The 13,488-nt window shown below is 43.9% G+C and overlaps 1 protein-coding gene across 2 annotated transcripts in view; it reads left to right on the forward strand.

Moving 5' to 3' along the window:
- The window catches only part of LOC138491338 (natural cytotoxicity triggering receptor 3-like), a 358,708-nt gene that overhangs the window by 226,199 nt on the left and 119,021 nt on the right, over positions 1-13,488 (forward strand). The window lies entirely within an intron of this gene.

Consider the following 13,488-nt stretch of genomic DNA (forward strand, 5'->3'; position numbering starts at 1 on the left):
AGCGAGCTGAGGCCTGCCGGAGAGCTTGTAGAGCCGTGGCTATATCGGCAATAGGAAGGTTCCCTTTGTTATGGATCATAGTGATAATATCGTCCTGGAAGGATGGTGGTATGTCTCCGCTCTCCAAGATGCCATTAAACAACTTGGTCAGTTGAGGTGTGAGGACATCTTCAAATTGTTTATTAAATGTCAATGTGACTCCATCCTCCCTTGTGGCCTTTCCCGATGAGATCCCTTTTATAGAGGCAGACACTTCCTCGCTGGTTATTGGCTCATCTAATTTTAAGGCATCCTCATATCCTAGTCTGGGGAGACACAAGTTTGCGATGCCATTCCTTGCCTCCTTCCTTGTGGTTTCTCCTTCCTTCCTGTATAGGTCTTGGTAAAATCTCGAGAAGCAAACCATGATTTCTCCTGGGGTGCAAACCAAACTCCCTTTCCTGTCTCCTATTTTGTCAACCTGCCTCTTCTGTCTCTGGGCTCTTAATCTTCTCGCAAGCATAAAGCCTGCTTTATCGCCTGTCTCATGAAAGTTTTGTTTTATAAAATGAAAGTTGTGGAAAACATCTCCCATGCACAGCACTTTTAATTCCCAGGTTTTCTGTTGTATGGCTGATGATATGTCCCCTTCCCTTCTTACTCCTCACATAACCATCTCCACCAGTTCGCTTGGTTCCCTTATAAGCTTATTTTTCCATGATGCCTCTTTAATTTTTCTTACTTGCCCCCACTTGGATCCATGTAATAATGTCACTGTGAAAAAGTCGCCAGGTTCTGGCGACTTTTACCTGGCTACCAAAATTCTTTCCCCAAATATTCTAGCAGGGGTATAATTATATATTATTACCTCCAGTCCTAGAATATTTGGAGAAAGAGTTTGATACCCTGGAGCATGAATGGGCTTGGATCACCGACCCCTTTCCTTAAAGCCGGTCTGCTTTATTGTGTTCAGCATACATATTAAAGTCTCCTCCTATGATCATTAGGCCCTCTGATTTTTCCAGCGCTCCCTTGTGGTTCTCTCTACAAAGGAATATTGCCACTGCTCCGGGCTGTATATGAAGCCCAGTGTCACTTTCAGGTTACCTACAAGGCCTTTAATGAACAGAAAGCTCCCCACTAGCATTCTCACTATTCATTCTACCCCTAACATATTTATCAAAATGATTCATACAACTCCCCGATACCTAGAAAACCTGGCCCACATGCTTGCCTGGGATCCTGCTTTCCTCACCCTGATTTCGTGTGGACTCCTGCAAGAAGAGGATGTCAAGCTTGTTATTTGTCATACTCACTTGCTACCAGGTGCTTCTTTGTTGGGGAGGTCAGTCCCTTAACATTTAATGTAACCACCTGTACCATCCCCTTCATTGTACTTGTCATCTTAGCATTTTAATAGTGATTGCAGATGAGGATCCCTTGGTTCTTTTTATCGTCTTGCCTACTGTCACGCTGTCCTCTAGTGTTATCACTTCTCCCTGTATGTCCTTTTCCCTCACATGCCCCTCCTTCTCTTCCACCGTCTTTGCCAAAATGAATACACTATTCAACAGTCATCTTCTTACCCTTGGAGATGCCGCTTTGCATTAGGCCACCAGAGCCCCACCTCCCCAACAAAGTGGAACTTCTTTCCTCCCCCCTTTAATTCAAATGTTTCGTAACATTCCCCATTTTTGTCTATTGTCCAACAGCGATATAAGGCCTCTATTGCCATACCGGACTCTGCAGCTGCTTTACATCTTGCGTTCTGCGTGTGGGCACTTTGGACCTCACTACAAGTATGGCGGTGTGGGTAAAAATGGTGGTAATGTGGCAGTAATTCTATTACTGCCGCATTACCGCACTGCCATTCCACAACTTTGGCAGTAAGGTGGAAGATTTAGCTCTGTGAAAAAGATGGAGGTGAATCTTCTACTTGACCACCAAAAATCTGCAGAATGACTGCTGCAGAATTAACGTCGGCGGTTATTTTACTGAAAGCCTCATGGAGTCGTACGGACTCTGAAAATTGGGATTAACACCACCCTACCACCACTTGTAATCCAGCAGTAAATACACAAGACTAAGTGGTGGTAACAGTAATTGAGTTTGCTGGTAATAAATCTGATTCACCATTGAATTATGACCAAACTTGTAATGAGGCCCTTTATGTTTTCCCCAGAGAGGGAGTGTTCATTTTCCTAAATTTCCTTGCTCATATAACTTTCTTTCTCAGACCAGTTCATCTATCCATTTCACTCCTTTTCTGTGAGCCTATTTCAGGCTTTGAGGAGTGTGTCTTAATACCACTTTCCATTACTTGGCGGAGTACTTGGCTTGCTTCCTCCTCATTGGTGATCCTGAAGCCTTCTATGCCAAATTAATATACTAGAGCAAATGGGAAGCTCCACCTATAACTTATTACATGTGAGGTTAGCCAGTTCGTCAACTGCTGGCACTTGCTCCTGTATGTGACCATCAATCTTGAAAGGTCCGTGAAGCTCTGGATTTTGGACCGTTCGTACTCTATCTTGTTGGGATGAACATCATACATCCTACACGTGAGAGGAAATATAAGCTAAGAAAACCCATAAAACACAAGCCTGAACCTACACAAAGGGCCAAAGGCCCAGACCGCAAGCAGATCACACTGTCATTCACACCATATCCCTTAACTGAGAGGTAAACAGTACGCAGCATGAGACATACATATACATTGTGAGGGATCTGAAGGCGTCCTCACTTCTTGCCCCAAAAAGTCCTCCCCTAGGTGGCCATGGTAAGGCCATCGCTTTTGGATCCTGACCCTGAGGGTGGATATGCGAAGGCGGATCACCTAGGAGGAGGAGTCATGAGGAGTGGGGGGTGAGGCACCCTTGGGTGAGACACAGTATCCCCCATTTCCCTTTCATCAGGAATCAGATGTCCCCCAGACTTTTATCAGGTATTTACAATCCCTTCCTAATTGTGTTAGAAAAACATCTCCCAATATACACCATTATAGTACTGAGACGAGGAAGAGACCACACAGGAACAGACATCCATTCTTTATTAGTTTTGAACACACACAAACACCACTCTGGTACTGGGACAAGGAAGAGGGATGCGAGTACCAAGATCGTTGTGTAATTAACATGAATGGCCTGCACCTGAGATAAAAGGGGCCGTATAAAAGGCCCGCACTGGTGAGGCTCATGAAGAAAACGCTGGAGAGAGCGGAAACTCCTGTGGAATGCTTGCAGTCGGAGAGGCCGGAGGAAGAAGCAGGGACATGCATGTTAGAGGCGCTGTGGAGCTGCAGAGTCTTTGCAGCAAAAGCAGACTGTGGCTGGCATCGTAGGAAGGTCTCCAGTAGCCCGGGCAGGCTGCCGACCTCCAGGAGTTGAGAGGACTCCCTCACCAGCAGCCTGAGGTGTCGGAATCCAGAGAAGAGGGGCCTGCCGAGCTGGGAGCAGCAGTGGCGATGAACCAACCAGAGCGGAGAAGGGCCACGAAGACAGCATACCCAAATCAGCAAATGAAGTAGAGTGATTCTGGGACGCTTTGGTGTGAGACGTGTACTGAAGGAAGGTCGGAAATCGCGCGAGTGAGCATGCGGAAACAGGGGCAATGTGATTTCTGCTTCGGAAAGGTAAAACACAGATGCTGGATGCATACAATGTTGTGAAGGTTGATGAACTTTAAGAAACAAGCAATTTAAATCATAGCTCTCAACTCACCCGCTTTTGGCGGGTGTCACCCGCCTTGAAAGCAGATGAACCACCCGCCAAGTCCTTCATACGCCCATTCACTTCTATGGGCCTCTCACCCGCCAAAAAGAAAATCGGGTGTTTTCACCCGCCATACTGACAAAAAAGGTTGGGAGCTATGTTTAAATATACTGAACTGTAAAGCAATTGAAAAGGCAGCAGAAGGGCCAGAAAAGCATTAAAGTTGAAAGTGAATGGGAAACCGGTGAGCAAGGGTGCAAATTCCCAGCAGGAGAGTGAACTGGGAATTTGCCATTACATTGTTTTGAACATGAATGAAAAGTTATTTGAATACTGAACCAAAGGAAAGTGATAAAAGTGAATGCCAGATGAATGGAAAGCGGAGAAGACATTCCCTGATACAAAGGAACTGCGAATCAGATAAACTGAAGAAAGCAAGTATTTGTAATGAATATGATGAACTGTGAAGTGTTGAAGTTAAGAAAAAAGCAAGTATTGGCTAAACCCATAAGGAAAAGAGGATTTGTACAAGTTGTGGCAAACTATGAAAAAGTTGTGATACTTCAACATGTGAATAATGGCAAGATAAGTATTGGAGAAGACTGCCAGGATATAAGTATGATACCACTGTTGAGCTGAAGCAGTGGTAGTGCAACTGTGGAAAAGAAGCCAATCAGGTGTGTTGGTTGCATGTCCTGTAATGGGTGGACCGCGTGGTCTTACATAGAACGAATACAACCCACTGAGGTGAACCCCAAGACCTGGGAGTCCTTTAAGATGAGGTAGCAATACGTAGAGATGGATGGGGATGCAGAACGTACTCATATCTCAATAATCAAACCGACTCAGAAATTTGGCAACATTTAGTACTGTTTTATTATCAATTATCTAAAACGGATTTACAACAGACATCAACGGACGTCGCACAGCATGATCTAAACGTGTTACATGAAAAAACACACATTTATAGAAAAAAACCCATCATTGACGTCACACTACATGGCAAACTAAGAAAACCTACTTGCAATTTTGAAGAAGACGCAAACAGAGGCACACCAGCATAATCAATGGAGATGTCCCAATAACAAGGACATGCAATGTCAGGCAATTGAAACTATGTATACCCACCTGAAATCCATTAACCAGTCAAAGATGTAAAAAAAAGGAGGGAGAAAGCAGCAACAGCAGTAACAGTCCTGGGAGTGACAGAAGCAGACGTGAAGCCAGAATAGAAGCTGAAAGGAGGCGAGACTCTGAGGGGAGACGGTGTATGCAGTGCTGCTGCATGGAAAGCACCCACACCCTGCGGAGTAGGTAGGCTGTTGGTCCTACCAGGTGACTTAGGAGCTGGAGTTGTTTGGGACAGAGGTGAGGCAGAGGAAGGAGGCCAGCTGAGGGGCCATTCTTCCACCCACCAAGAGGATTATCGCCCTCCTGGGGCTCTTTCACAGTGCTGGAGTGCCTGAGGGGTAGAGGAAGAACCCCTGGAGGCATTTTCCCAAGATTGTGGCAAGCGCAATAGAAAGCTAAGTCTTAAAAGGGGAGTCACTGAGTGTGAGAGACTGAAAAACCCTGTGTGACTTTGATTGCGAGTGCTAGAGGAAGAACTTCTATTCTATCCAGTTTTAAAGTATACATTGTATTAGAGTGGTCCCGTTCCTTCAAAGAGGGAAGGGACATTTTCGAAAGTCTCCACGTGAAATTTACTTTAAAGTAAACAGCCTCTGTGTGAAGAAGGGCGACCTTTAGAAAAGGGGAGCTGTGTGAAGCCGTGAAGTGTGAGTAAAAAAGTATTGAGAGACAAGGGGAGCTATGCGAAGAGATGAAGTGTGAGCAAAATCCCCAAGAAAAACTATGAAGATTAATTAAGCATCGGGGTGGCCCCCAGGCTCCTACATGGGGTCCTCCCTAATGCTTAATTATCCAGGACCCAGTAGGGCCGCAGTGACCCCACCATAAAGAAATATATACTGGGAAGGTTTATAGGCAGGGGAGTGACCCAGGAGAACCACAGCAACCCAGTAAAGAAAATGGCCCTGTCTGGCCCTGTCGGGCCCTGTCCCTATAACATCCTGGCACTGGAGTGCCTGAAGGAGCCATTGCACACTGTATCCATGCAGCAGGCTAGCCCTGTTGGGCCATTGATCGACTGGAAGGTGAGCCTTCGTGATATGGCTGCCATGCACACAACGTTTGTTCTGCAAGATCTGAAGCCGAAGTTTTCCCACCTCTGCTAGCTTTTCACTGGCTGGCTTTGATTTTTTCTCAATTTCTTCTAGGGAGCTAGCAGGCGATGCCAGCCTCTCTTCAAGGCCTGGCAATCATTCCCCTGTCTGACCCTGTCGGGCCTGGCAAGCAGATCTGCAGGCACCCACACACTAAACTATGATCACACCACTTCATCCATTCATACTCCACAACACTCGATCCTCATCCGACCACGCAGAACTTCTTGCTGTTATACTGTTACTTTCTCGACAACCTCTGTGTCTAGATTAGGGTTCCCCATGACTTTCAAATCCTCGCTTATCCGCAACTGTACCGTGACAGCAATGCTTGCTACTACCATGGCCCCAGAATACCACTTGTTACCGATTTGACTCGTCCATGTCTGCCCAGCTGATGTAGCCCCCCGCAGCACGAGATGAGGCTTTCCTAGTATGCGACCGGCGTCATTTACTCCCCTTCTGGCGTCAAACTCTAACCTTGCTAGAGGGGTATGTCCTTTCATTTGCTAACCTACTTTGACTCTTACACCTCACTGTAATTGATGAATTACCAGTCTTTGTATCTGCATTGCAACCATGTATTCTTTATTGACAATGTAACCATGCAATCTGCACGACTTCCTCTCACCTACGCCTGCTTAGTGGATGGAGCCCCTGTAACATGGGATAAGGCTTTCCCAGTCAGTGCCCGGCGTAGTTTGCTGCAATACTGTCCCATATCTTGCAATCAACTTGAACATGGCCAGAGAGGTTTATGCTAATAGCCTTCCACCTGCTAATTTAATTTGATTCATGTACCTTGCTGACTTATATGCTCTGATATCTGTACTACTGTAACTAGCGCCTAGATGCCTGACGGTTTTGTGCGCTGCTATAAATGTAAAAATAATAATAATAAAATTATAATAAAGTAAGTGAATGCAAAAAGAGAATCTTATTTTGGCTAAAGAAACTTAAACAAAAGGGCACATGTTAAACCTAGGGCACTGAGTTGCATGACCTGTAGTGGGTGTACCATGCGTCTGACAGCTGCGTCATGACCAAGGGAGCCCCATTGAACAAGTGAACTGCCTGATAAACTAAAGTGAAAAAAGCAAAGAGGAACTATTGAGAATGGAGAAGCGAACCCAGAAGGAAACCCGATGAACTGTAATGGGTGTTAAGCAAGTTGAACCTTTGTGTTAAAGAAAGTGGAACTTAACTAGTTGAAGATTGGCATTTTGAAAGTGTACTCTGTGGAATCGAAAGGGTCTGAGCTTGGGCAAGGGAAGGCTGAAGACCCATTGAAGAGTGTACACCAAAGGGCTTTTGGGTTCCGGGAGAGGAAACCCGGTGAAGCCAAATAAGGTACTGTGAACATTTTGACCATTGAATTCTGTACTGGGAACTTTTGTGATTCCTGAGAAGCCTGTGGAACTCTATGATCCAGAGTGCCTTGAACTTGGGGAAGGGTATTACAGAAGAACGCCATTGCCAAACAATGTTTCCTTTGAACACTATTGAGTTTACCAAGTCCCATACACATTGTATTCTATGGAAGTGAGGGCAAGCATAGGTTTTGACACAGACAGTATTTTGTTTTGGACTGACACTTGGATTTACCTTAGTTTACTTTCCGATAGGGAACATTCCCACCTTAGAGCTAGGGCACGATAGGTGTTGCACCATCCTTACCAGTAAAATAAGGGTTTCAAACTATCTTTTAGTTGTCTGTGTCATCTCTCGATACCATGCCTGTCTCACACCTCTGTTATCAAGGAATAATGGACTGTAATCAGTTCACTAGCACCTTTGTGTATATCTTACCATCAATATTAATCAATGCTATGGGTCTATAAGAACCACAGTCTATTGGGCATTTTGGGGATTTTGGGATTAAACTGATTTTAGCATCTTCTATAGAAGGTGTAGTCCTTCCTGAGCTGTGAAGGTTATTGAAAACTGTTGTCAAGGTCGGATCAGTTGTTTCCCAAACACTTTATAAAAGATTGCAAGATATCCATTCAGCCCCGGCTATTTGTTCTTAGGAAGAGATTTTATAACAATGGAAACCTCTTCTTGCCTAATTTCTGTGTCCAGCGAGTCACGTGCCTGCGGCGACAGGCAAGACAATGACAACTCTGCTATGTATCTATCTTGTAGATCACTCTGGGGTGGTTCAGAAGTGCATAGTTGTGTGTAATAATTAACAAAGTCAGTGGTTATTCCCTTCCTTAGTGTGTTTCTACCACCCTGATCCATTTTTATTGCCTTTTTAACTTTGAGTTATGTTGTCCCCGGAGGGCCCTGGCATGTAGTTTATCATTAGCTTTTACATAGTACGTTTATTTCATGTGGAGAAGTGCCTTCTCTGCCCTACTTATTCGTAGTAGCTCTAGTTGTTTGGACTTCCTTCTGTGGGCCTTGAGATTGACTCTAGAGGGATTTCTTCCCAACATCACTTTCAGCTCTTTGTTCCACTATCTTTAACTGTTTTCCCCTTAGCAATATCAAATTCCTGCAAAGCACTGCATTAAATGTGTCCCAGGTCATATTGTCCGAAGTGAGATTTGTCGGATTCTCTAAAAAGAATTCAGCAATCATGTATTTGATCATTTCTGACATCTCTTGGTCCAGAAGAAGTTAAATGGGGAAGGACGATTTCCATATTCCCCTTTTATATTGGTGGAAGTGAAAGAAGCTTGTACAGGGACATGGTTGGATATGGAAATGCTGCCAATTGAGGCTTCCTCTACCTTACCTAGAAGAGTAGCCCCAGAGTTTCTACGATGGACCTCTCTTGGCACGAGTTTGGAGAATAAATCGTAGCTATTGATCCCAGCTTCCCATTTCTAAATAGAAGCCTGCCAAGTGTGTCTCTTTCAATTTTATATATGGTATAATCCACATTACATCTAATAGTTAATAGGACCTCACAAGTGGTATTGGACGTATTGGATTGGGAAACTTTAGAGTAGTCCTGCAACCTCACAATATTCACATCTCTAGAACGTATGTGGGTTGCTTGCAGTGCAGCCACGTCAGGGCAATTTATCTGAAGAAGGTGCTCTACTTTTTTCTGCTTCATAGGGGAGTTAATTCCCCTTATGTTATGTGTATATACCCTGAATGTCCTTCTTTTTGGAGCTTGCTCTCTTGCCCCTCACCCCTTTTCTAAGAGCTCTGCGTATCAGTCTCTGTTGAGTCCTATGCCTCTCAAGCCTGAGTGAAACAATGACCCTGTTTCCACCTTCAATCCCCCCACTACCCACCCTCCACCCCTCAAACAATCAATCAAACTGTGTCAAAAACATGCAAACTCCTCGTACAGCAAAAAAGAACAAAGGCCAGCATCCAGGTGTCCCATGGACTCTGAGCACAATAAAGCTCATATGTAGATCTTATGACCCAGTCCCTGTCGAGGACCCCTAGGACCTCAAGACTCAAAATGTATCTACCCATCCCTGTGGCCCATTGGAGACATTTGAACCTATCCCCAGTCTAACCCCTGCTTCAGTTGAGCTGTGTAAGGCAGCCGCCCCAGTGGGGATGTTCCTTAGCTGAAGTAGGATTCCAAACAGCTCTGCAGTATGGGCTCCCCCTAGCAGTCGACGTCCTTCATCATTCCTTGGCCAACCCCTCCTGTCACATTTGCAGTCCCTTCCTCCTTGGGGTCAAGGGCACCACAGACTTGCCATGGCTTCCTTTTATGAGGTCCGTTCAAAATTCGAGTAGCGGACCCCGCCTTATGGTCATCTGCTAGTTGTAGTAGCGTAGCGCCTTCCCCTACCATTGTGATGCTGCGCTGGGCCCTACCCATTGAAACAACAGGCCAAACGGAAAGGATATCTAATGTCCCTCTTGACAAGTTCCTTTGCAATGAGGGCCAGTTCCCACTGTTTCTGATGTGTGGACAGTACCAAAACCTGGAATAAGCGAACCTCCATGTCCCCAATGTTAATGCGGTCTCTCCATCTAGTTGCTATTAGCATGGCCTCTTTCTGTGCATATGAAGTTATGGAAAAAAGACATCTCTCTGGTTGGGATTTGAGTCCACCCTTTTGGGACCTGTACCGTGAACTCTATCAATCAGCATGGTATCCGATGAAGCATCTCTCAGCATTCCACTGGGATATTAACACATGGAACTCATTCCACTAAACAGTCTCTGAACCCGGGCCATGAAATCCTTTTCTGCAATGTCTTCAGGTAAATTTTTACCATTCTTGACCTATTTTCTAGGTCCTCACATTATAACTCCATGTTCTGTGCAGTCCTATTGAAATATTCCAGCAGCTCTCTGTTTGCTGGTACCTCTACAGTGACCTTGATTGCTCTTTCATTAGTATCCATTCTTTGGCCCAATTGTGACACCTCTCCTTTTATGTCCTTGATAGACTGCATCAAGTCTGTTTTTAGGCTGCAAAACTGGTCTTGGAATGTCTCAATAAACGATTATTGAAATTGGGCAAGGAATTGTTGGAGATCTACTTTTGAAAAACGTTTGGCAGAGTCTCTTTTGTGGTAAATGTCTCTCTTTGCCAAGTCTCTCTTAGCCATGTCTTTCTCCTTTTGTTGCACTAAAACCTCTGCCGTCTTATTCCAAAAGAGATGTAGGCCTCCTTTCTCCACCAGGCTCTGTGATTTCGAGAACGTGCTGGAATCTTTCCACTTCTGGCTCGGCATTGGAATGTCCCTCTCCCAAATGGTGAGTCTCAGTAGGCCTCTCAGCCTGACTGTAGTCCCAGGTCTCACTGCTCCCCTCTGTCTCTCAGACCAAATTTTAGAGAGACCCTCTTCAATGTTGTAGAACTTCCTTCAAGGGCAACCTGTCACATCACTGTGCAGATCATAGAGTTTTTCAGATCATGGAATTCCTCCATGGTGAGCCCTCAGCTATGCCAGACTCTCACCCTTGATTGAGTGCTCCACTTTTCCCCATGACTCCCAACAGCATTGTGCATAGGCACTTCAAATCCCTCATGGTTGATACTGGGTTCGGTAGGGGAGGCTCACCTCCAGACATTAATTCGAGGCAGCTTAGGGTCACAGTAACAATGGTACCGGTAAGCTTGCTGGTAACGTTGTTACCGTACCGGCAAACTACGAGTTCTGCACGCGGGTGCCGTACTGCCCGCCAGGTCTGACCTGGAGGACGGACCGGCAACCGCGAGCAGACCATGCCGGATGCACCGGCACCATTCAAATGGTGCTGGTGCATCCGGCCTCTCCATTCCCATTGAGCCCTATGGGACTCGAATGGGAATTGGGTGCAAATCAACATAAGATCCATCATGCAATTATTGAGAACTCATATTTTATTGAATGTGAAAACCGCAGCAGAGTAGCCTGTTGGCGGTGGCCATCTTCCCTGGGGACGTCCTCCTCAGTCTTGACAGCAGCTCTCCTCGGAAAGGTGTCAGACCACAGACTACCTCAGCACAGGTGATGTCTGGGGGCAGATCTTTGTTCACCCCACTGGAATCATCTCTTTGGAGAAGCCAGCAGTCGGATCTGCTACATAATGTCCCCTCCAGGCAGAGCTCAGTGCCTCATGTCCTCCCGGTACTCTGAATCCAAGGCCGCATTTTCTAAACCCAGGAGAAACTCATAACGGTAAATTTTGAAAAACTATTTGCAATTATAGGAGTGCTGGGAATTACATTTAGGAAGGCATTTGTTACTAAGACAACCATGATGTATGTAACATGTTCCCAAAATTAGATGCAAGTTATCTTAAAGTGAGACCCAGTAAGTTTAAAAAATAGTAATAGTATAGTAATCTTGCAAATGTTAGATATATGCAATTTGAAAGCATGATCTGTTGTTCCATATTTCCAATACACATAGTTTAAGGAGGTATGCATAAGAATCCATTGCTGCTATCAGTCTATGTTTTTTTCTATATAAGAAACATTTGCCTCTCCCCGGCATCTATACTCAACAAATAAACATGCAGTGGTGTTGAGGCCTATTAAGCAGCCTGCATGTATTCCCTGTTGCATCACGTGCATTCAATGAGCACCTATTGTAAAATAGTATTTGATCGAAGGTAATGATTTCTAGGAAATGGTATAAGGTCAGAAGGACATTTTCCACTGAAATATATATAATTAATGTTAAACATAACTAGACAAACTAAGCATAGAAAACTTACATGTTATGCTATGGTCTTTCCTGAAAATGAATGAAGGTAATGCAAAATTGTTTCTGTATGTATGCTGTTATGGAAAAGAGGAACAGGTTGAATTATGCAACTTGAATTTTAGTAACATACAAGAAAATTATACACATAAAGTGATTACAATTCTCATGAGAGGCCAAGTGTATTTATGAACAGAACACTATATTGTTTGATTGCTAGTAAAAGTCAAAATGGTTTAAATTACAAATTTTTTCTGTTACATGGCATGGGACAGACTGAAGTTCATGTAGCTTTGACATTTTGTCTACCAAAGCTGTGCTCTCCGCTTTACCCAATGCTCTATGTGTGTGTAGAAGTCAGATTTCTTGAAAGCAGCAATTTCCAGACCACATTGTAGTCACGTTGATCAATCTGTGAAAGATGTACTGGCCCATCTGTGTTTACTTGAGGCAACAGGCCTGTTTTGTAAATAAGAAAAAAACAAGTACAAATATATCCCAGGATCAGGGTTTTCATGGTCTTGTTTTTTGTATGCTAAATGTTAAATTGCACAATTCCATTGTCTTGTCGACCATTAGGAACAACTTAAAAAGAAGCATATGCCTACACAAACCCTAACCTCTATCCTTGGCAGAGTATTAACACCTCATGAAGAATGTTGCTGTTCTATCCAGATGCCTATTAAAATAAACCTTTTATTCAACAGAACTTCATTCTCAGCAGATGGCTTTTACTGATTAAATGGGTTAAGCATATGCAAATGCAGTTCAGATAGAAACACGATTTTGGATTTAAAATATTCAGCACAAAGGATGTATTTAAATTGACAGCAGAAAATACATTATTGGCCTTATATTTTGAACCCTCTGTCCAATTTGAAAACCAAATATAGATCTGAATTCAGCAGGAGTAATAAAATCAAGAGCATAACAAGGATGTATTCAAATGTATGATTTATGCACAATTCACTTTTAATAACTCCATCATGCATGCAGGGGAAAAACATAAAGGATGCCCCTGGATTCAGAATAAATAGTCTTACACATTTAAATATACAATTCTTATCAATGGCACATGTCCATGTAGAAAATTACAAGACAAATACACATTCTAGTCCAATTTTGATTCATCTTTCCAGAGGGCAGGGCTACTTAGCAGTTACTAAATCCTCTTAGAACACATCAAAATACATCTGGCCGATAGAAGGCACACCAAGGGGTGTGTGAGTAAATAAAAGGAACCTATCATAGGCTCTATCCAATCAAAACCTGCTGCATCAAATGATGCAGCATGAATGGAGTTTGCTGGGTATTTAACCTTACATAAATAGGAAGAAGCAAAGATGTTGTCAAAGGAGACAAGCCAGAGATTCCAGCCAAAAGGAGAAAAGCATATAGAGTTCCATCTAAAAGTAAATGATGGGAAATCTCCTTGAGGTGGCCTTTTC

The sequence above is a fragment of the Ambystoma mexicanum genome, chromosome 10 (assembly GCF_040938575.1).
Source record: "Ambystoma mexicanum isolate Mex_15411 chromosome 10, UKY_AmexF1_1, whole genome shotgun sequence".
In the NCBI taxonomy this organism is placed as follows: Eukaryota; Metazoa; Chordata; class Amphibia; order Caudata; family Ambystomatidae; genus Ambystoma; species Ambystoma mexicanum.